Source organism: Balaenoptera physalus (assembly GCF_965194825.1).
Source record: "Balaenoptera physalus genome assembly, chromosome: 5".
Classification (NCBI taxonomy): domain Eukaryota; kingdom Metazoa; phylum Chordata; class Mammalia; order Artiodactyla; family Balaenopteridae; genus Balaenoptera; species Balaenoptera physalus.
In genome coordinates this window covers 49919896-49943754 of record NC_138884.1, presented here as the reverse complement: position 1 = coordinate 49943754, position 23859 = coordinate 49919896, and the positions used below count along the sequence as shown (strand labels likewise).

The window sequence follows — 23859 nt, the reverse complement described above, 5'->3', positions numbered from 1 at the left end:
CCCCCGCTCGCCACAACTGGAGAAAGCCCTCGCACAGAAACGAAGACCCAACACAGCCAAAAATAAATAAATAAATTAATAATTAAAAAAAAAATAAAAAATAAAAAATAAAGGTTAAGTGATTTGTCCAAACATCCATGAAGCATGCAGAAGAGTACAGATTGGAAGACATTTTTTTCTGACTAAAATTCACATAGAGAGCCACTCACATGCTGTGTCTATCAGGATTCCAGCAGGAAACAGCCCATGCAGATTAAGATAATCCATGGAGGGATTAATAAAAAGACTATGACCAAAGACATAGGCAGGAAATAAGGAAACCACAAAAGGAATCCCCCAGGCTGGGCTCTGTAGAGTTGTACCATCCCCTAGGATACAGCCAGCCAGAGGCAACCCACCCAGCCCTCCACCCACAGTGCTGGAGTCAGGGAAACAGACACTGTCCTTATTCTCCTCCCTCCACCCGATGCCTTGATTGGGTCCTCTGTGGGCCAACTGCAACCAAAAGGCATAGGACAAGGGAGGGATGGGGTGGTCCTCATCATTCTGCCTACTAGAGCAGAGAGCAGGATGGGATTGGCGGGCAATGCCTGAGGAGAGGTAAGCAGAAGAGCACAGCAAATGGTGACATTTCTCTAACCATTGGCTTGAACATAGAAACAACATAGGATTCACATTCATTTAAATATGCTAAGTATTTATTCCCTTGAAAATAAACTTGAGGGGCTTCCCTGGTGGCACAGTGGTTAAGAATCCGCCTGCCAATGCAGGGGACGCGGGTTTGAGCCCTGGTCCGGGAAGATCCCACATGCCATGGAGCAACTAAGCCCATGCACCACAACTACTGAGCCTGCGCTCTAGAGCCCGCAAGCCACAACTACTGAGCCCGCGTGCCACATCTATTGAAGCCCACACGCCTAGAGCCCGTGCTCTGCAACAAGAGAAGCCATGACAATGAGAAGCTCCCGCACCGCAACAAAGAGTAGTCCCCCTCACCGCAACTAGAGGAAGCCCATGTGCAGCAACGAAGATCCAATGCAGCCAAAAATAAAAATAAATAAAATAAATTTAAAAAAAAAAGAAAAAAAGAAAAGAAACTTGAAAACCAGCAGCAAAACACCTCTGCATTGAATCTTTCTAAACGTATAAGAATCACAGGTGAGTTTGTTCAAGTGGGAAAAAAAAATCCATAGAAAAACCATAGAAACCATGGCAAAGGCTCAAGTAGAGACTTTGCTGGTTGACAAGGAAAGCCAAAGCAATGCCCTGAAGGCTTTAAGTTTTGTTTTGTTTTGTTTTGTTTTGAAGTCAGGACTCTCCAGGCATCCTTTATTGCTTGGTGAAGCAATTCTGAATCATGAGAAGTTGTTCCAGAAGTTATTCCTGAAGAACTGTGGCTCTAGCTCTGTCACCGAGTGGTTGAATGTGCTTAGAGAAGTGATCTCATAGCGTTGTCGTGCCTCGGTTACTTTTTCTATCTCTACTACAATACCTAATACCTAACATTATATATGTAATTATTTATCAAATTAATATTGCATCGGGCCACCATAGAGTGAAGCACATTGCAAAAGATGTTTCCAGCAACTAAATCCATTTCTCTGCTCATTTTAACTGATTTTTGTTGTTTTTCTTTTCATTGTCTTGTTTTCCAGTGTAAATTGTCTAAAATATTTAGAAATATACAAAGAATAGCTTCTCAATAAATAAAAATAATAAAGATTTAAGCTAACTTTTAAAATTCACTAACCCAATAATTTTTTGAATGTATTACAGATGTCTTTTACAGAAGAATCCAACTGGAAGTCTTTTTGCATATGTTATCTCAATTGAAATGAATAATCCCTCTTACTTGTATATTTTGATTTCAATATTCCAGACTTACTTCTAAAGTAAATTACACAATCAGTTCTGAAAAACAGAAATAAAATATAATATGTTCCCTGATCAGAGTTGGTGATTTATTTAAAGTGAATAAGTGATTTCACCTCATCGACTGACCCGTGAAATTTTAGGATTTAATTTGGCTACAGTAATTACTAACCTGGAAAATCAAGAATTAGCTTAAAAAGCTTCTTATTCACAAAATGAAGTTGAATAGCACTGCAAATAAGAATTCTGAAACTCATCAACAGGAAAGCCTACAAGGAAAATTGTTCTCTAAGAGGACCCAGCAAAACTTATCTAGTCATTTCTTTGTCTACAGCCCAGGAAATCTGATTTGCCGCTTAGTGAGGCAAGTGGACGGGAAATTGGAGCCACGACACCGCATGGAGGGAGATGGACGTAGCATATGGAATTTATTCTTTCCGAGTGACAGAGTTTATTCATTTCAAATGTATGCACATTCTCAAGATGCTATTATAAATGATTTATTTTGAAGACATTTTATTAAAAAACTTCAGCCAGAGCTCCTCTATTCCTCTAACACACATAAAAAGAAAAATCAAACAAAGGAGAAATTGCAAGTTCCCCCTACCTAAATGGTGTACATTTCTGTGCACTTCTTACTGCTCTTATTCATTGCCAGTGGGCCTGGCTCATGGGGACACCTCTGAAGGACTCTTCCTTCCTTCTCATCCTAACATTTACATTCCATGCCCCCCACTCCAGCTTATATTTGGGGTCTGTTCAACAACAACAAAAAAAACCCCTAATTTTCTTCTTTTTCAGAAAATTACCTATCATAAGTTTAGCCACAAGGTTTTTGTATAGATGTCTTTGCCAAGCCAGAGGAGAATAATTTTGTTTTTCTTAGGATATACTGAATTCAAGATAAATCTGTACCAAATTTTACATGGCTAATTCAAGCCTCTTACACGACTGTACTGTTTTCTTTGGCAGGGCTCTACTAAAAGTCATACTCAAAGTTCCCTAACATCATTCAGATTTTTATTCAAGGAGTAACGAGCTGATTCCTAACAAATGTACCCTCCCACCACACCCCGTACACTTAATTTGACATTTCAAACTTCCTATTTCATAAATATTAACAATAAAAATTTTATTGAAGTCCAGGTACATGTAGGGTACTTTTTTAGACACTGGGGAAGTAAACGTTATAAGGAAAACTCTGCAACGATTATAAGTAATAGCACTAAGGAGTGGAAAACAACCTGTGCCCAAAAAGTAGTGTTCTTTCATTTAACTAATGCTTACTGAGCATCTATCGTTGCCAGGCACAGTGGTAAGTGTTAGAAATACAAAGATAAACAAGCAGACTTAGTCCTTGACTTCATTGAGCTTACTTACATTCCAGTGTTGGTGAGACATGATTTTTTTTTAAAAAGGCTGCAATATCAAGTAAATAAATAAATGTCTAAATAAGTAGAGATTGTAGTAAGTGCTACGAAGAAAGCAAATAGGGTTTTGTGATAGAAAATAACGGGGTGGTAGCCTATACTATTTAGGGTGGGTAATAAATGCCTCTCTGAAGTTTAAGCTGAGACCTGAAAGAGCAGCCAGCCAGCCAAGGAAAACAGGCCTCTGGAAGGAGAGGTGGATCTAAGTATAGGGAGCCTAAATTTTTAAAAACCCTGGTGGTGTATGTAGAAGTCACTGGGAGGCCAAAGTGGCTAGAACATATGTCATGGGGACAGTGGCCCAAGATGAGGTTAGAGATGGACCTTGTCACGTTGAGTCTACAGGTCATGGTAGGGAATGTGGACCATTCCAAGCAGGGGAGAGATAGGATCTGTTCCCAGCAGGAATCTCTGTTGGATCCTTGGATCCTTGTTCTAAGCAGGGAACAGGGACCAAACAGTATCTGTTTGTTTAAACAACTGTTTTGTGGAGAATGTGTTTGAGTGGAAAAGAGATATTTTAGGAGACCCTTGCAGTACTTCAAGTGATGGTGGCTTGTGCCATAGTGAGAGCAATAAACATGAAGATACGTCAAAAGATGTGAAACGTATTTTGGGAGTAGAACTGATAAGACTGCACATGATTTGAATGTGAGAAATGAGGAAAAATGGGACCCCGACAAATATTAGATGAATGGTGTTGCCACTTACTGAGCTAGGAAAGGATGGAAAAGGAAGTGGTGGTGGCAGAGGAGTGCATATAGAGTTGCATTTTGGACAGTTTAAGTCTGAGACACATAGTAACCATGAGTAGGTTATCTGAGTCCAAATATCAAGCGAGAGAGCTGGGGCAGGAATTCAGAAGAGGTTAGCCCTGGTGGAAGAGCTGAAACTCTAGCTGGGAATTTAAGGAACAGTTGGACTTCGAGAATTAAGAAAGAGGAAGCCAAAGGTACTTAGAACTACGTGTTGATCTAATTGTGGAATAATAAAATGCTTAGCTGCAGTAGAGATTTCTTGTAGGAATGTACTGAAAGAAAAAAATGTTGGAGAAATAAGTAGGAGACAGATTAAGAGAACTTTTAAATTCAAGCTTATGATTTTTTTTTTTTTTTTTTTTGCCTAATTTTAGGGAGCCATCAAGGGTAACTGAGTAGAGATGTGGAGCGGGAGGTGTTGTGCGAGTGAAGGGTATCGTTAAAACAACGATGATTATTCGCGTATAATTTGGGGAGTAGAGGAAACCTCAGGCTGATGTGGAGATCTCTCGGGACAGCATTTCAATAATTGTGGTGTTAATGGATGAATGTGTGGGCTAAGTTGATGGGCACAGAAACAGAAAGGAAGAGAAGGGTAAAGTAACATAAAAAATATTTGGTGCCTGAGACATCAAGGGGGGGGGAGGGGAAATAGAGGAAATAATCTGGTAAATACCATTCATGCTTTCTTCCTTCCTTAACTAACCAGTATACATTGGCAATGTGCCTAAGCTGTGCACACCACATATGCCTTGCTTCACGCTTCGCTTCCTCTGGAATGGCTGGCACGGATCTACAAAGCAAGAGTGGGAGGCATCAGGACAAAACTGGTGATCGCTGGGCCAGAGAAGTTCCAGCATAGAAATAAGGAATGCTGAAGGATAAGAGTAACATCTGCAAAAGCTCTATTTTGAGTAAAGAAACTTTCACAGTGATGCGGGTTATATAGCCCCCACAGCATAGCATCTAATCTTTTCCTGTCCTACTTCACATAAGACCTTTTCTTTTACGGGGAAGGGGATGATCACCAAAATGTACACCAAATAAATAATGGGAAAAATATTGTCACCAGCAAGAGCTAGCTGAATGACAAGACAGATTCATAGTCGGTTTTATGTTTAATTTTGACATTTTTATTTTTGTTAGGTTGTTAAAACAGTATCTGGCCCGAGGCAATTCTTTCTCATTTTGTGCTCTGGGTTTACCATCCACAAAAGGAAATCACCTAATCTAATGACGTGGGAGAGAGTTGTGTTTGAGTGCGTGTGTGTGCACGCAGAATGATATGTATTCTTATAAGAAAACAAGAAAATATAGAGGAGTAAAATAGATATGAAATACTGACAAATGGGTCTGAGCAAAACAATATTAAACATAATGCATTCCTTCCAAAGCATTTTATTCAAACTAGCAAGGAAAGATTTAATAATATTAACAAGCAACCTGCTCACAAAATATGATGAGTAGGAAGAGTGACACTCATGGTTCATTTTAATAACAAATGAAAAGATAGGATGGATGTCAGCGATTGCCTTCCATAATGCCCACCTTCATTCCACTGGTGATTGACAAATTATTTTGTATTGCACCTAGGGTACAATATTAAATCCACTCCTAATCATTCATCACTTTATGGTTGTCCAGTCCTCAGGAGCTCCAGTTATGTTTGATGTTTACTTTCCTATGGTAATTGGTGCTTCATTCAAAGTGAAGTCATCTATTCTAAGCCAGCCTTGGGTTTTGCAGAGACGCATGAAATAAAAGCCTCCGGTCCGTTCGGACTATTATGCTGGTGATTCAACCATAATGGATCCTGCGATAAATGGTTGAAGAGCTGTCCCTGGCTAAGGGGGGCTGACAAGTTTAATATTAAACCATAATGAAGAGATGTCCCCAAAATATCATGTGTACTTAATAGCTGGTTTTTGGGGAGACCATCTCCGTAAACTGCAGTTCCCTCTTGGCATCTTCCATGTTTTCATAAGTCAATGTACCCTCACAGGGCATCATATTTCAACAAGTCACCCTGCTTCCCCCTACCTCTCGACACACTTGCTTTTTATATTCTCTATAGTTAGCACCTTGTCCTGTAATTCATCTTCCATGCCTCATTCAGTCTAAATCTCGACTTCTTGGCCCTGTTTCTGCCATATTAAAATACTTCCCACGGCAAGCTCATGTTTAAAAAGAAAATCAATTGTTCTGATTCATCTGACATGAGCTTCTGGGTGTTTTTATAATTTATTGTTTACTCTCAAGTCAATACCTCTATGATACCATCATTAAATATTAAAGGCTGCTTAAGGGCACTATGCTTATCAGAAAGCTTTGCCCAGTTAATATCAGACAGAATGACACTCTCCCTCTAGGGAGAAAGCTTGAATTTTTTAAAACTGCAAGCTCTGAAACTTGGGTTTACCACTTTGATATGGTGGTAAAGAGACTAAAAGATAACTAGGGGAGTTCAAAAGGAGGGCTGTACTCCTTGCTCCCTCTTCCTGTTTGCTGCAAAAATGGCCTCATTAGTAAGCCAAGGCTCTTAAATGAAATGGAAAGCTAAAACTCCAGGGTACAGTAAGCTGGGAGAATCTGTCAGTTAAAATAGTCCAGGTATCAATATATATGAACCCGCCTTCTGTAAAGTTTAGACATATGTAGTGCTGGCCCGGAAACTTCACTCGCCACCACAACCCTATCTCTTAGCATGGGTCTGTGGAGATGCTAAGACCTAAATCTCACATTAAAAATCTGGAGAGAAAAAACCACATGGAACTACACTTCCTAGCTATAAAGAGAGAATATTTCAGCAGTTAGGCTGTAAAGTTCATCATGAATTTAAACAATTTACTCTTATTTCTAAAATATCCTGGCACTTAGCAAGGACTTTTATTTTTATCTGCCAAGATTATCTATTGTTCTATGACCATTTTCCATCTTTGTCCCTAAGTGAACATTCTTTAAGTAAATCTCTTTAAGGTTCTGATGTCAAAAGTTTATGAAATAACTCTCAAGGGATGTCTGAGGGAATGTCCAGTCTTTCATAGCTCATGGCTGAGGAACTGACCAAAGACCAAGAACAAGCTGTTCTCAATTAGAGCATAAAGCACAAGGGGATCATGTGTGAGTGCGTGTGTATGCGTGCGTGTGTGTGTGTTTGCAAGCGCACAATGAGGTAGGTGTCAGATCTCCACCCCTCATTTTTTTCCCGATGGCAGGAGGTCAAACTATGTTTTAATGACCACAAAGGCCTGCAGTAACATGTGAAAGAAGGAAAAAGCTTTCCCTAAGACCTCAAAGTGAGTGGTAGCAGAGGCTATGAATTTATGGATTGCTTGTATGACTTGAGACTCATTCTTTTTGGTGTAAAAGACTCTTTAATATCTGGTATCTATACATTTCTTTAGATTCATTCATTTTTTATTTTCACCAGCTGCACCCCTTTCACTCTCTCCAGGTAAAAGAAACTCTTCCAGGTCCCTTCAGACCCTCAAGGCACTATGCCAACTACTGTTTCTACAAAGGTCTCCTTTCTGCCTGGAATGCCGGCTTTTCCCATTCCTGGTTAATTCCTTCTTTTCCATGACATTGTTTCTTGGAATCACCCTGTCCACAGAGGCAAAACCAACCGGGGAGCCGTAACAGACCAGATATCGTTTTATTTTCATGTTTTTGCATGAATTGCTCTGTGTTAAGTTATTCAACTCCCTCTGCATGAACACCGCTTAGCTGCACAAAGCATTTACTCATTTTCAGGCAAATGCTACTGCAGCGAAGGGTCAGAAGACGAAAATATTGATCTGATTACCACCAGGCACCATTTACTGGTATCCTGTTATTGAAAAAGTGAGGAATTTCAAAACGAAGTGGTAGAAAACATCATTATGAATAATAAACTGGCTTAAATAAATAGTAAAGGAATATCAATTGAGTAAAATACCATATGCAGGCATTGGTCATCTAATATGAGTTCAGGGGTCTGAAGACAAACTAATGTACCCCTGTTGCCTTGCTCTTGTTTCATAAATGTTACAGTTGTCTCCCTTGCTCCCCAAAGCTTAGTCAGTGCTTTGTGCAGCAGGCATTTAATAATATTTCTTGAATGTTACGTGAATGAATGTCTAATTGAAGAGGGACATGTTTCTATGTGTCTGTTCTATTTATTCTATATTTCTCACAACTCTTGTTGTAAGGAGGAACTTATTTTGTGGTAGGTGCTGAAGAAAAAGTTAAAAGTAATATTGGTTCCACTTAAAGCTCTTGATTTCAAGCAAAGGAGATTTTTTAAAATGACTAATTTAATCAAAAGGATAATTATTAGAATATGTTATGAGCTCAGAATCAATGGGAGGCTACGGATCAGGTTTCAGAGCTTCAGAGGGCTAGAAAAGTAATTAAATAAAAATAAAAAGCAGAGATCCAGAGTCGTAGTACTCAGCCTACCACAGTAGCCAGCTTCTATGGCGTCCTCTGCAATCACTGTTCAAATGTGAACTTTCCAACTGTTTCTCTCTATCCTGTGTATCTTACAACTGAGAGAAAGCACCAAATTGGTCAAAATAAATCCATGTGCCTACTCTCTGTCTCTACTGGACTGAGGCAATAAGGATCTAATGCCTTTTGCTTCTTTAAGAAAAGGTGTAAACCTAGAATTTTCCTACCACTAAAACTGCACAGAGATAATTTCTGAATAGGAAATGAAGCATTACAAAGGAGAGTAAATGGATTCTAGGAAATATATATACATATATAATAACATATATATGTAATAACTGATCATGATGATAAATTTGAATCTATAACCCATACTTTTCTTATTCTTAAATGAACAAACAGTGAGAAATGGAGTATATGCAATGCATTCCAATGTTTCCAGAGAGGGAGTATTCTATTCCAATACTCTTATTCTGGTAATCTCACTTGTTACATTATGCATTTACTTTGTATTCATGACAGGCTTTTTTTTTCTTGTAGTTTGTGAAATGAAAGTAAATATTTATGAAATCACCTTTTTTCTGCTTTCCTCACAGCCTTGAAATATCAAGGAAGCTTGTTCTTGCTAATGGCTTTTGCTCATTACCCTGTACTAGTAAATTCCTGAAGAGCAGAAAGTTTGCTCTGCTCACTACTGTATCCTCAGTGTCTAGAACAGAGACCAGCACAAATGCTCAATAAATACCTGTTGAATATTGATTTCTTAAACATGTTCATTCCAGAATGCTAATTGAGCCATTGCTTATAATAGCACAACAGAAATGGGAACAATCTATGTATCCAGCAAAGGGGGAATAATAAATATTTTTTGATGTATCTAAATCTATGAGATGTGCATGATATGTTAAATTTTAAAAAGTAAATTGCCAAAAGAAGTACAGTATAATCATATTTTTTGAAATATTATGAGTATACATAAAAGCAGTCATAGAAAAATGTACTAAAATGTTAAGAGAGCTTAGTATTAAGAGTAGGTTTGGAAGGGAAGAACAAGAAAGATACTTTCACTTCTTATTTTACATAATTTCTTAAAAAAAAACCTTTTATTATTACAAAAGCATGACACATGCATTGTAAAAAGTAAGTGCTGATAAGCAAGACTAAAAAAATTAAAACATCAGATCTTTATCTCTGTATATCTATCTATATCTATCTACATAAGGATGTTTTCTAACCAAAATGAGATCCTTCTATACATACGGTTTTTCTAGTAAATAATACCTTTATTTTCATTTCAGTAAATTTTCTACTACATAGACATATTTGTAAATTAGAACTCAACAAAATTAAACTTTTGTTCTTAGAAAGACATGGTTAAGTAAACAAAAAGGCAAGCTCCATATTGAGAGAAAATATTCACAATACATACATCTATCTAAAAAAAGACTTCTATCCATAATATATAAAGAATTTGTACAACACATTAATGAGGAGATAATAAGCTCCTTCAAATAAATTAGGAAAATATGTGAACAGTAAACAAAAGAAGACATATGAAAGGCCAGAAAGTTCATAACCAGATACTTAATGTTATTAGTCATCAGAGAAAATCAGATTAAAACCACAATGAAATTCCACTAAGTATCCACTAGAATAACCAAAATTTTTTTAAAAAACTGACATTACCGAGTGGTAGCAAAGATGTGAAACAACTGGAACTCTCATATATACTAGTGAGAATATAAAATGGTGCAAATCATTTGGAAAACACTTGCTCAATTTCTCACACAGTTAAAAATACACTTAGCAAATTACTCAGCCATTCCACTCCTAGGTTTCACTCAAGAGAAACCTAAACACATGTCCAACAGAGAATTGTACGTGAATAGCACATCACTTCTAGAGGCCAACTTCAAAGCCAGGCTGAGGGAATGGGGAACTTCTCAGCATCCTACTTTTCTACACGGAGTATAAACATCATGGGAATCTCAGATTCTTCAGGTAGGCTATTAGACTCTGTCTAATTAAGCTGATTCTATATTTGATCACTCTCACTCAAATATAGGATCAGTATGTCTAGGCTTAATTTCACAGAGCCCTTTTCCTGTGTACCTTAGTCAAGTTTGGTTCCAACATTTCAGGTTTAGATTTTCTGTGGTTTAGAGAAGAGTAGATTTAGAGTCTGAAGAACTTAGTTGGTCTTTGGCTCAGTGTCTCACACATTCTTACATACACACATGTATGCACAAATAATGTTTGATCACATTGGGCTAATAATTTAATACAAACAAACTCACAGAGCTACTGTGAATATTTCATGAGATGGCACATAGAAAATTGTTTTTCAAAATGGAAAGAGGTCCACCAATATTAGATATTAGTTGCAATCCTCAGGAGTGATAGTGATAGGCTTCACACAAAGGAGATGACACCTGGTCACCTGGTACTACTGCTATAAGAACAAAACAAAGTTAACATAAAGCTAGGACCTTGAAAAGCATAATGTCCGGTAAATAGTCCCTTGTTCTTAGGGCAACCCCAGAACTTTAAAGGTATGAAGTGTTATTGTTGTTTTTCTCTTAGAAATGCTGCCTGTTAGGTGCTGGATCTAATGATGAGCATGGCTGAGTATCTGCTTCCTATATTGTGAAGTCATCCCTGAAAATACCATATCAAGTGGCAGAACTCCAGGGACCAAGTGCATATGAGATGTCTGAGCTCACTCACTGGCTCAGCATAAACACCAGTTCCACTTTGGACCTGGTGGAAGAAACCCAGTCACTGAACTACAAGTCTTCTGGGCTTTGTAGGCTAAAGGAAAAGAGAGAAATAAAGGAGCAAGAAATGAATGGGTTTATGTAATTTTGGAACTTTCCACAGGGAGCCTTGAAGACTTAGAGATGTTTTATAACACCTTCATTTTATAAGTAAAGTGGGAAAGTTGGGAAAAGGGAAGAAATAATTTCCCCAAGACAAAGCTGACCAATATGTTACTCTTAGAACTTTCCTCCTTATCATAATTTTTTTTTTTTTTTTTGCTGAATTTACACCAGCTAACAACACACCAGAACCATTATCTACAAAGGCCCTTGAGTCTAAATGTGTTTATAAGTCTTTAGTCCATAGGAATGTAATTTTCTAGTTTTTCAATTTTGTAAATTCAAAATGCCATTTGTCAAGTGTGTTGAAAATGCTGACCATTATATGTTGCCTCTGAGATTTCAGTTCATGTAGACAGGATTTCTGTAGCAGTCGTCATTTCATGTCATTGTCTTCCTGTATATAAATATACAATTTGGATATTTTGTATCTCATATGAACAAACTGACAAATGGGTGACATTTCATTGGTCAGCCCATGTTTTTCTGATTTGGGGTATAGACCTGGACATAGCAGATTTGCCTCACTGCAGAGACAGTGTGGTGAACTGGGAGAAAAGTTATAGAACATAGATGAGGCTACCAGCTCTGCCGTTTACTAACTATGTAATCATGTATAACATACCTAGATTCACTTATTCTGAGAGGTCTTCATCTGAAAAACAAACATAATTCTTCTGCAGCATTGAGATACATTAAACTACTAAACCTGCAACTTGAGGGATGGGTGATTGGGTCCTTGGCAGTGTGACCCACCAAATACCACCATATCCTGAACCCTAAGCTCTAATGCTGTGAATAAACAGATCATCACTTCCTTAGCCAATGAGGATGCTACGTGTACCCTAATCTTTGACCTCGTCTGCCCCCTAAACAGGTTTCCTTGCAGTTCCTCCAACAGGCCAAGTACAGTCTCACATCTGAACCTATCCATCTGCCATTTCCTCTGTTTGGACAGCTCAATACACAGCAACCTCCCTTAGGCTTTGGCTCACAATTTGCCTCAGAGAGGTGTATCTTGATAATCCTACATAAAATAGTACCCTGCTCCACCCACTCTGTGCTCTTTTCCCCTGCCTCTGCTATATCTTTCTTTATAGCCCTTGCTGCCTGGCATGCTTTACATTTATCTTATTAAGCATTGTTTATACATACAATATACTGTAATTATATATCTTCTGGTGGCTATAATGTAAGATTATTGAGGACAAAGAGTTTGTCAGTTTGATTCACTGTGATATTCCCAGTACTCAGAATAGTACTTATCACATAATACAAATGAACAGATATTTGTTAAATGAATGAAAAAATAAGTCAGGCAAATTTTCTGGGGATTCAAAATAATCAGATGATACTTTACTTTAATCTTTCTTATTAGATATTTATTGCAGATCAAGTGAAGAATAAAATCTAGATATTGAAGTATTATATTGTTATAAAAATTTACTGATGGAAGTTTTTGCATATACTCCGAAAGTTTTACTAGAAATATGATATCTAGAAATTCCCAACATAGTTCATAAATGGATGTACCCTCAAAATTCCCCCTTTTGTTTCTAGAACCAGCTGGCATCTAAGATCTTTCGAAAAAATGTATGGATTTAGATTGACTTTGGCTGAATTATATTCTAGCCTTTGTAAGCTACGAAATGGTGGTAAAACTATTGTAAATCTTGCTGTGATATCTTATCCTGAAACATAAATAATGAAAATAATGAAATAGTTCTAAAGGTGGTTGGTCCTTTGACTGAAAGGTAGCTTTCTATTTAACTATATTTCAGATATCAAACTGTACAAATCTGTTTGCTTATCGCTTTTCCTAATTAAAAGGCCAGAAATCAATTTTTCTGAGACCCACAGCGTGGTAATAAATACAGTATTGGAATCCTGACAAATTATCTTTATGCAGGGTAACAGGGTAGAGTGAAAGTTGGTTAATAGCCACTCTGTGATATGTGAGAATGAATCCATTACCATTAAGTGGTAATTAATTGATTGTTTTATTGTTATTCCAATAGGAAATGTAAAAGTGTTGACTTCAAAAAAGCACTTCCCCAATCCTATTGATGACTTATGCTGTACTGTCTGACTCATTCTACAGCAGAAGCAAAAGGTAAGATATTAAAGTAGTATCTCGCAACAAAAAGCATCATTAATCAAAAATCCTGACCTGTGATGGTGAAATGGGGTTCCCCATCCTCTTAACTCACAGAGAGCAGGGCAGAGGGTGAAGACAAGTTGCTGTAAGAAGGCAGCTTTGTGATTTTTTGCCTTCTAGCAATGTCAGTGACATTTCATAAAAAAAGGAAATAATAACCAGAAATATAAAAAGATCCTATTTTTTTACTTTAAAAAGTGTAATCACCAATAAATCTTTACATATTCTTAGTAGCTAAATAAACCTTTCTAATGACTTTGAAAGTTTTGCTGTTTAGAAAAAACGAGTACTAGTGTAACCCTCTCAATACCCACCAACGGAAAATGTTGTTTATTTACTTAATTTTTATCTCTATTAATGTAAGTGGGAGCTTTCAATTCACAATTCAGCATTTATTATTTATTTAACTTATAAGGTTGTGCTGTTACTTCTCCCTGAATGAGGGGGATGCTGATGAGAAATACTGCTATGTCTTAAGCGTGTTTAAGCAAAACTTGTATTGAAAGGAGAGGGAATATTAAAAGTAGAGAAAAATCCTAAGGAAGCAAATGCAAATGTTGTATTTAAGTTTCAAAATATGTACACAGATATACAGTAATGCATTACATGAATGTATACATTAATGTTTCTATAGTTTGAGAGGAAGACAGACGAGTTAGAATGGGACCCTGCCACTGACTAGCCATGTGATTTTAACCAGCTGCTTGATATCTATTGATCTTAGTTTTTTAAATCTTAATGTGCTAAGTTCAATATATATGTAATCTAATAAAATGGAATGTTTTGCTCTGCCTTTAAAGACCACTATCAGTACACACATCCCCTACTCTACCCTGCTCAGGCACAACTTGCACAACACTTGCACACACGTTTGCGCACTCGTGTGCACGTGTGTACACTCACATACATATCTTATGTCCATTGTAGGAATGCAAAACAATGTAGAACAATTTTTATCCTGAAAACAACTGAAGTTTACTCTAATTACAGTTGCATATTTTTAAAATCTAATAGCACTGTAATATCTTCCATGTCATATTCAATATTGCACTATTAATGCTACAAAATAAAGCATGTTAAAAAATGTTTCCCCCGAGTATTAACAAAAATCACAAGAAAAATGTTGACTCATGAGAAAGGTTTAGATTTGAATGAACAAACTTTCCATAAAAATGTCTCTCCATGAATATACACAAATTTGTATTGGTGAAAAATTATCTTAAAATATAACGTTATATATAAAGAATCATTATTTCTTTTCTTATTCTTATTATACACCAATCTCTAAATTCATACTTATCCCATCAGCTGGAATTAATAGTCAAGCATTATTGGTATTCTTTGGTTTAAAATTTTTTTTTTTAGCCATGTGTTAGCCACTTTAATATAAAATGTGATCAAAAGTCAAAATACAAGAGTTCAAAAAGGCATAGAAAAACCTTTTATCTTCAATTTTATTACAAGTTTTAAATTCTGGGAATAGTTTAAAAAAAAAAATTATATGCTAATTTCAGCCCAGGGCTAATTTTTTTACAACCAAACTAAGAACTACTACAAGGGAACATCAATGCAACAAACAAGTAAAATTTGCAAACCCAAGTCACAAACTTGCTAACAAAGTTAATAATCATGGTAATGGACAGCACCAAAGAGCAACTGATGCCTCAGTTAAATTTGAAAGAAACACTGCTTTCTCTAGGGCAGAGAAACATGCAAACAATTCTGCTTCAAGAAATTTGCATAAAAATAGAAAATGCTAGAGCCTTTACCACAAATGAAATTGCAAAGCCTTAGTATATTAAATTCAACCCAAGGAGCACCAAATGTTAAATTGGAGCCAAGGTACGACTCAAAACATTTAATTTCCAGCTGTGCAACTAGCAAGAGCACAAGAATTTCAGGTGTGGAAATGAGCCCTAGGCAAGCTCTTGAGAAACATGAATTTGATACAATGTAATCTTAAGACAATGCAGACAGTCCTGTAGAATTCAGATTTTAGGAGGGCACCATAAGGCATCAGGGTCTCTTCTCAAAGTCACTCTTGATATTCTGTCAGCAACAATCACATTTTTACAATCTCATTGATGACCTTTCACAGATCTCTAGCCTCTACACATATGGCAGCAGAGCCCCCAGTATCGTGAGAATCCCTTTCAGTTTGGCGCTGCTTAACGTGTCAGCTTGTAGAATGACTTTTAAGCCCAGCCGTGGCCTAAATGGTGTGAAAGGGACTACTCTCTGGGCATCTCAACACTTCTCTTCAGCCTGAGCTGTCTCCCAGGCCCCTCTCCTTCACACCTGCCCCCGTGGTAAGACTCCAGAACTCTGGGATTCTGATCCTGACCCCAGGGAACCTCACCGACACCCACCTTTGGAAGCTCCACTATTCCTCATCTCCAGCTTCCCCTGGTGGGGTTCAAAGGGACAGTTTGGTGCAAAGACTTGTAGAAACAATGATTATTTACAAATTCATATTTTGTAGACCTTTCCTTAATTGAACACCTGTGACTTTTACAGTCGCTCTCCAGACCCTTTCCTGAGGGGTAGTAGAATATGCAGCGACACAGAAGGACCACGTTTTAGTTCTACAGGAAGAAAAAGGATTAACATACATAGTAACTGTGTACGTCGAGTAATTTGTAATCAGAAAATGAAAAGACAAATGCCCAAGAAGCCTGCATTTTATCGACATTGCCACTTTCCCAAAAAGAGAACCTCATAAACAAGTCACTGGATCTGCTTTCAGTGAATTAGGAGGTCCTACATTTGTATTCCTCAGTCTTTGAGAAAAGTATCAGATGAAACTGACTCACCCCTTTTTGTGTAAAATAGTGACTAACTGAACTCACATCTCCACGCCCTCATCCACCTGCTCAATGTCAAACAGTAGTCAGTTCCCTTGAAGGAGCCTTATCCTTCTATTTTGGTATTTCTACCACAAGAATTGAAATTTTCAAGCAGAAAAAAGTTTAATTACAAATAAGTGAGTGGCAGCCCAAGTGAAGCCCTTTCACTGTGATTTCCAATGTTCTGTTCAATCCATGCTGCAGAGATACAAGGAAACCCACCATTTTGTTTCCTAAATTTCATTTTAGAATTCATACAAAATACCCCAGATAACTGAGTTTCGATCCTCATCTTCCTCCTCTTCTTCATCTTGATTAATCTGGAAGTAACGTAATTCGTAACTTTCTTTGCTGTTAGCAACTACGCGTAACCAATCACGGAGATTATTCTTCTTCAAATATTTTTTTGTGAGATATTTCAAATACCTTTTGGAAAAAGGCACCTCGGAAGTTACAGTGATCTTGCTTTTGCTTCTTTCGGTTGTTACAACACCTCCTCCGAGATTCCCAGCTTTTCCATTCACTTTGATTCTTTCCTTAAGAAACTGCCCAAAATTGGCACCATCCATGATTCCATCTTCTACAGGATGGGTAGAGTCAAGAGTAAACTTCAGGACCTGCTTCTTTTTTTTGCCCCCCTTCACCACAAGCTTTTTCACTGGTGCCATTGCCGCCCTTTGGTTTAAATTTGATTATTTTATTAGCTAAGAAATTGCAAGTTATTCAGAGAATGATTAAAAACCACCAACTGCCTTCTGATCTACAATGGATGAGTAAAAAGACTTCAAGTCCAAATTTATGAATCTACTATCAAATTTTTCTTATCATGAGTCCCCTTTGGATCTTCCGTTATTTGCATCTTGAATTTGGATATTAGCTCTGCCACTTACTAGTGATTTAACTTTTCCTTACCTATAAATCACAGATAATAATAGAACATAGAACTAGAATGCAGGTTTCCTGACAAATGGTGCAGTTTTAATTCTGTTCATCTTCTTTTATGTTACGAGACAAACAGAGAAAATAAAAGAGCTATCTGACTAATCTAGCATTTTAATGGCAGTATTAACCTAAATAGAAAATCTTACTGTACCATCAATCTAATCTTCTAAAAACTTAAAGGCAGTCACAAAAATTCTAATAGTAACTTGCATATTTGACTCAATAATGACAAATTTATCACTTTGTCCATGAGTTGATTTCTTATGGATACTTACAAGAAAAAAGTCTAGTATACTTTTAACCCTATGTATTTTAATTTTTTCATACATTTAAAATTTCTTACTTTGGTACATAATATTCATCCCTTCCACAATTTTCCATTTTTACATTAGTAATAAGGAAGAAATATGAAAAATTATAAAGGACAAGAACAAAAAGGGAAATGAAAGACACCAGAAGCTTTTGAGTCAATTATGGATGAGGAAAAAACTAGAGGTCGTTTATAAATAAATATTTGTTGATTATACAATTTTGAAATATCTTAATGTGAAATGTGGTATTTCTTAATGTGAAATTTTTTATTTTTACTGCTAACTCCAATTGGTCAACAATGAGTATATTTAGCATTATCAAGAGCAGTCAATGGCCACAGAAAACAAATTTATGGTTACCAAAGGGGAAAGAAGGGGGAAGGGATAAATTAGCAGATTGGGATTAGCAGATACAAACTACTGCATATAAAATAGATAAACAACAAGGTCCTACTGTTTAGCACAGGGAATTATAGTCAATAACTTGTAATAAACCATAATGGAAATAACATGAAAAAGAGTATACATGTATAACAGTCACTTTTCTGTACACCAGAAACTAACACACCATTGTAAATCAACTATACCTCAATTAAAAAAAAAAAATAAAGCAGCCAGTGGCATGACCTGATTAAATTTGAAGTCAGAATCCCATTTACTACCTGTGGGTTTTTGGCTGGGTTATTTGACCTCCCTAAGTCTGTCTTCCATGTGTACATCAGGGGTATTGATACCACCCTACCAACCAGCTGGGAGGACCAAATGAGACAAGTTACACAATACACTTGGCACAGACACTCGCTCAATCAACATGAGCTCCCTTCCTCTTCCCCTGATGCCAGCTGCCTGGCAGACCACATTAAACAAAAAAGGAAGCTATGTTCTCCTTTTTCCAGACAGCTGGTAATCCAGACATCACAGGCCTTTTACAAACAATGTTGACTTATTTTTGCCACAGCTGATGTGTATATAACGTGCCTTGCCAGTTCTCCTCATGGGTTGAATTCATGACCGTGGAATAATTTACTTGTTTTTCTTTATTGCTTCTCATTTTATGGGACCCAATTGAGGTAAAGTGGCAGTTTCATTATGTTTTGTACATTTCAAAGACCAGGAGGACTTCGTTTATTGTCTTGTAATAACCACAACAAAAATGTTTTACATTGTTTACCATAGCTTTTGATGTATCTAATGTTAATCCTTCCCATCTGTGGATGCAGTCAGTGAGAAAAACAGGTTAAGTAACTTGCCTAGCGTCACCTGGGTAACAGGGACAGAGTCAGGATTTGAATCGAGAGGTCCTGACTCCAGAGCCTATGCTCTAAACTCATAGAAATTAAAGAGAGCTTGAAGCACACATAGAGTGAAGACAGGCCTTAAACTCCCATCTATTTTCCACTGCACTCAACTGTGGGGTCAGGGTTGGGGGACAGAACACATCACAGAATACCTGAATGATGTTAATTATGCATTTATTGCAAAAGAGAAACTCTGAAATTCCTCTTGAGGGGCACATAGTCATCTCCTCTTAATCACTCAAGTACAGTACCTATGGGACATATGTTCAACAGGTAACACATTTTTTATTATACCTAAAATATTCAGTAGTTTCAGAGACATATTCCTGCTCTCTCTGGTCTCTTCTACCTATGGGGAAAGGGCCACATAAACAGGCTTGGTGTAAATGCTTAGAATAGTGCCTGGTACACAGTGAGAATATATGTTATTATTATTATTTACAATCCAGAGGCTGCGTAGCATAGTGTTTTGGGAGCCAGACTGCCTGAGTTCTGATTCCAAATGCACTCTTTACTAGCCAAGACCTTGGAGAAGTCATTATTTAACCTCTTTAGTTTCCTCATCTATGACATGAGAATAATGGAACTTATCTTATTGGGTAACAATAAGAATTACCTGGAATAGTTTCTGGCTTATATAAGCCCCATACAGGTATTACATTTTACTACTGTTATCATCATTAATTGCATTTTACTATAGCAATAGTTTTATTTGTTCATTTTTGTTTGTTTTTATTAGGATTTTTTTCTTCAAATGAAACTGGACACAAAAGTCCAGTATACATAAGCAGATTTTATATTGTATGGCAATGTACATAAAGCCAACATTGGTTAAATGGTGTTGAGAATTTCTTCCTCTGGCCTCACCCTAGCACACCTATCTATAAAACACATTCAGGGAACATATTTCATTCAGCAGTGTTAAACAGGCCTAGGCACCAGCAAGATGCTCCTTGGCAGGCTATAAAATTGAATTGAGCAGGGTTGATTAAGCAAGAACTTAAGAGCTCCTGGCCTCTTTGGTCGCAAGGCCAATTGAGTTTGGACCCAGACTCTGCTATTTGATAGTTGGGGAAGTAATTCAATCCCTGTAACACTCAGTTGTTTCCTTTGCTGTGAGATGGAAATGACACTATGACCACTTCTTGGGGTTGTATTTGGGTAAATAAAAGTCTAGTGTCATTATTTTTATCATCTCAATGACGCACAAGCCCCAAATTATTGGTGTTCAAAGAATCTAAAGAGAGAAGTCTTCCATCACTACTTTCTCCTTGAAAAACTTGTCTTGAAAAATGTGAAATTACATGAAATGATTGTTAAAGATAAAAATAACGTCCTCTACTTTTATACCCATCTGGGAGAAATAGGAAACTTTGTAATGCAGTATATTTGTTTAAAATAGGGTGCATCAGTAGTTGAGTTCAGAGTTTAAAAATCTACCCATACTTCCTATTTTAATAAATAACATAATTTGGATATGTCAAAATTTGTACTGAAAAGCACACAGGCATGTATTTTGAAATCTACAAATTTTAACCAAATTTATACCAATGTTGAAAAACGTGTACTTATTTCAACAGAGCTTAAAATGATAGTTTTTAAATATTTAAAATTGTTTCCCATTCATATTAACCAAATATCAGTTGTCTTAAAGCTGACATGAAATTAAATAGAAAGATTTGCAATACATTTTCTCTCAAGAATATGAAGCAATATGAAGTAAAAAGACTTGTTAGAATGACTGAATTCACTAGGAAAAAGAAGGGAATTGCAAGATCCCTTCTTCCTGTCACATTTGAAAATCATTTTAGTAACATTTTATAAGTTGAAAAGAAAGTTCCTCTCCACACATTTCATACAACTTTCAATCACTAGCCTTGAGATATAAACTTGAATTAGAATAGAATAATTAATGAAAGCTTTCTTGCCTGACAATTTGACCTGAAAGTCTGCCCAATAAGTAAACAAAATATAAGAATAAAAAGAGACTGAGGAAAAGTATCAGTGTGGCCAATACAAACAAAGAGCTGTGCCAAGTTATATAGCTCCATCCTATTTGATGTTCAGTGACTCGTTTCACACTGTTAAAAAAAAAAAAAAACCCGCAAAGGATCGGCCCTCTCTCCTAGAAGCTGTATTAATAGAGACTCAACCTAACCCATTTCAAGAGTAAGGATTTATGAGTTGCAGGAGACTACAGTGTACTTTGTTTCTCTTTTTTCAGTTACTAGAAACATCACTTGTGGGAGAAGTTGCCTCTTTTCTCTGGTCTTTGACCACAAATTATCTGCTAAAAATGTGCAAATATGTAGACATTCAAATGAATTGATAGAGACTATTCTTACTTCTACAGCCACAGTGTCAGGAGAATGTTTTCATCAAGAAACACTGTAGGGACTTCCCTGGTGGTGCAGTGGTTAAGAATCTGCCTGCCAATCCAGGGGACATGGGTTTGAGCCCTGGTCCGGGAAGATCCCACATGCCGCGGAGCAACTAAGCCCCTGCACCACAACTACTGAAGCCTGTGCGCCTAGAGCCCGTGCTCCGCAACAAGAGAAGCCACCGCAATGAGAAGCCCTCATACCACAACAAAGAGTAGCCGCCACTTGCCACAACTAGAGGAAGCCCACGCACAGCAACGAAGACCCAACACAGGCAAAAAAAAAAAAAAAAAAGAAACAATGTAAATTTTTAATAGACAGACTCTACTGAACATACAGGAATATGCTCTACTGAATGAAGATGTTCTACTGAACAATCATTCTAGATCACATTTGAAAACTAGTAACAGGTAAGTCTAAAATGGAGCTTTGGTAAATAAAACAAAACAACATCCTCTGGGATTCACTATAGATGTTAAGGCAGCTACTTTTTTTTTTTTTTAAATGAGAAACAATGTGTTTTAAATTTATTTATTTATTTGTTTATTGGCTGCATTGGGTCTTTGTTGCTGTGTGTGAACTCCCTCTAGTTGCGGCGAGCGGGGGCTACTCTTCATTGCGGTGCACGGGCTTCTCATTGCAGTGGCTTCTCTTGTTGTGGAGCACGGGCTCTAGGCGCCTGGGCTTCAGTAGTTGCGGCATGCAGGCTCAGTAGTTGTGGCTCACGGGCTCTAGAGTGCAGGGTCAGCAGTTGTGGCACACGGGTTTAGTTGCTCCGCAGCATGTGGGATCTTCCCGGACCAGGGCTCGAACCTGTGTCCCCTGCATTGGCATGCAGATTCTTAACCACTGCGCCACCAGGGAAGTCCAAGGTAGCTACTTTAATGTCTTCATTTAGAACATCTTTGTTACATTTGAGAAACCAAATCCAAAAAAAGAAGATACTAAAATCAAATAAGGCACCTAAAATGATCAGCAGTTTCATGTTGGATAAATTGATATATGTTGTCTAATTACATAATTAATGTATCTCTCTGTCTACTTCTACCCTTAATTTATGGGACTTTGTAATATGAATAATCTCCTTTTGATCAAGTGACATGATGGCTTTAAGACTGCTAAGGGCCATTACCAACAAGCTGTGTCTCAATACAAAATCAAATTAATACCTGAACTTTCATTTATAGAGGCTGTATTTCAATAATATTGGTCTATCACAGGTAGGATGTTTATCTCTTAAAAATTTCACACTTTATGGGCTTCTTTTCAATTTGCAAAGCCAAAGTCATAGCCATCAGGTACAATCCTGCTAAATATTCAAAGCCTTGTATACACAACAGTTATGAATGAGAAACAAATCATATGATATATAATACGGGATGAGTCATGGCACCTGTGGAGTAGGACAGGCCAATTGCAATGCTTTGTACATGGGGCCACTCTGTTCGTCATACCTTGCATAACTGCTGGGCCCAGTGTCCACTCTGAAGCTTATCTTTCTTCATGGCTTTCAATTATACAGCTCACTGCTTAAAGTCAAGACTTAAAATGCAATTCAGGAAAAAATGATTCTCATCTCCCTTAAGTAATTCTGAACTTGGCCCTAGTTTTCTTTTTTTATCAAAGTTTACTTAAGTTTATTCTGTCATGTGGTTTTTGTTTTTTGTTTTGTTCTGTTTTCTCCAGCCAGATACAGGTCACTGAGTTTCTTAAGAAGGGTACTTTATACCTTCTAAGTTAACTCCAGTTAAAATTAGCGTTTATTTTGCATCTACTTGGTCAACAGAGTGAAATTATTTTATTCTCAAAAATGTTGGAATTATAATCAGGCAAATGCAGGTTTAATGTTTTATCTGCAGTGATAAGGAAGTTCTATGTGAACATAAACACTGTTATCAGGGATTCAAATTTGAGTAAATAATATTGATAAAAGGTATGGACCACTAGAAAGTCTCTATCCTCTGATATCCAAATTCTAATCAATATAGACACTTTCCTCTTTGAGAAAGGTACTTGGAACCAAGGACTATGTCAAATAATACGTTTATAAATTGCTGTTTTTCATATTTAAAGACAATCTGTGCAATTATTTCTACTGAGTCTATCCTGTTTCATTATGATTTCCCAGAGCAATGGGAGTAGCTACCATTTTTAGTTCATTGCTATTGTTGTGTTTCCCCTTCCCTCTGGAATTAAGCATGCATCAAACATTTATTAAATATCATCTAAGGTAATTAGTTGTTCATGAGAACGCCATGGGCAATGACGTATTGTGGCAACTGACCTACGCTTTTTATTAGAACTGCATATAGACCAGAACAACACAATAAATAAAAGTGAGGAACTCAGTTCAGCCAGAGGCAGAAGCAAGGAGAGGAAAAGCAGAAACATCCAAGGTGTATCCTCCTGTAAATAAAGAAGACAACAGGTACACGGAGACAGCAGGTAAATGGAGGGGGTGTGGAATTAGTGATGGAGGGAGGGTATGAAAAGCATTTTATTTGGTGTATAGCTGAAAGGAACTGTGCCTAAAATAGATCACTTGAGGAAGGA

At 37.1% G+C, this 23859-nt stretch overlaps 1 protein-coding gene, 1 long non-coding RNA gene and 1 pseudogene across 5 annotated transcripts in view; 1 reads left to right on the top strand and 2 right to left on the bottom strand.

Moving 5' to 3' along the window:
• The window catches only part of ARHGAP24 (Rho GTPase activating protein 24), a 510476-nt gene that overhangs the window by 136777 nt on the left and 349840 nt on the right, over positions 1-23859 (bottom strand). The gene's annotated exons all lie outside the window — the stretch shown is intronic.
• Positions 1-23859, top strand: part of LOC309661548 — an 87016-nt gene that overhangs the window by 4161 nt on the left and 58996 nt on the right. The window contains exon 2 of the long non-coding RNA XR_014264067.1: positions 114-13483. This is a non-coding gene — a long non-coding RNA (uncharacterized lncRNA). The remainder of the gene's footprint in view (positions 1-113; positions 13484-23859) is intronic.
• LOC309661540 (large ribosomal subunit protein eL22 pseudogene) lies at positions 16599-17065 on the bottom strand (annotated as a pseudogene). Its single transcript has one exon. The product of its transcript is annotated as a large ribosomal subunit protein eL22 pseudogene (transcript).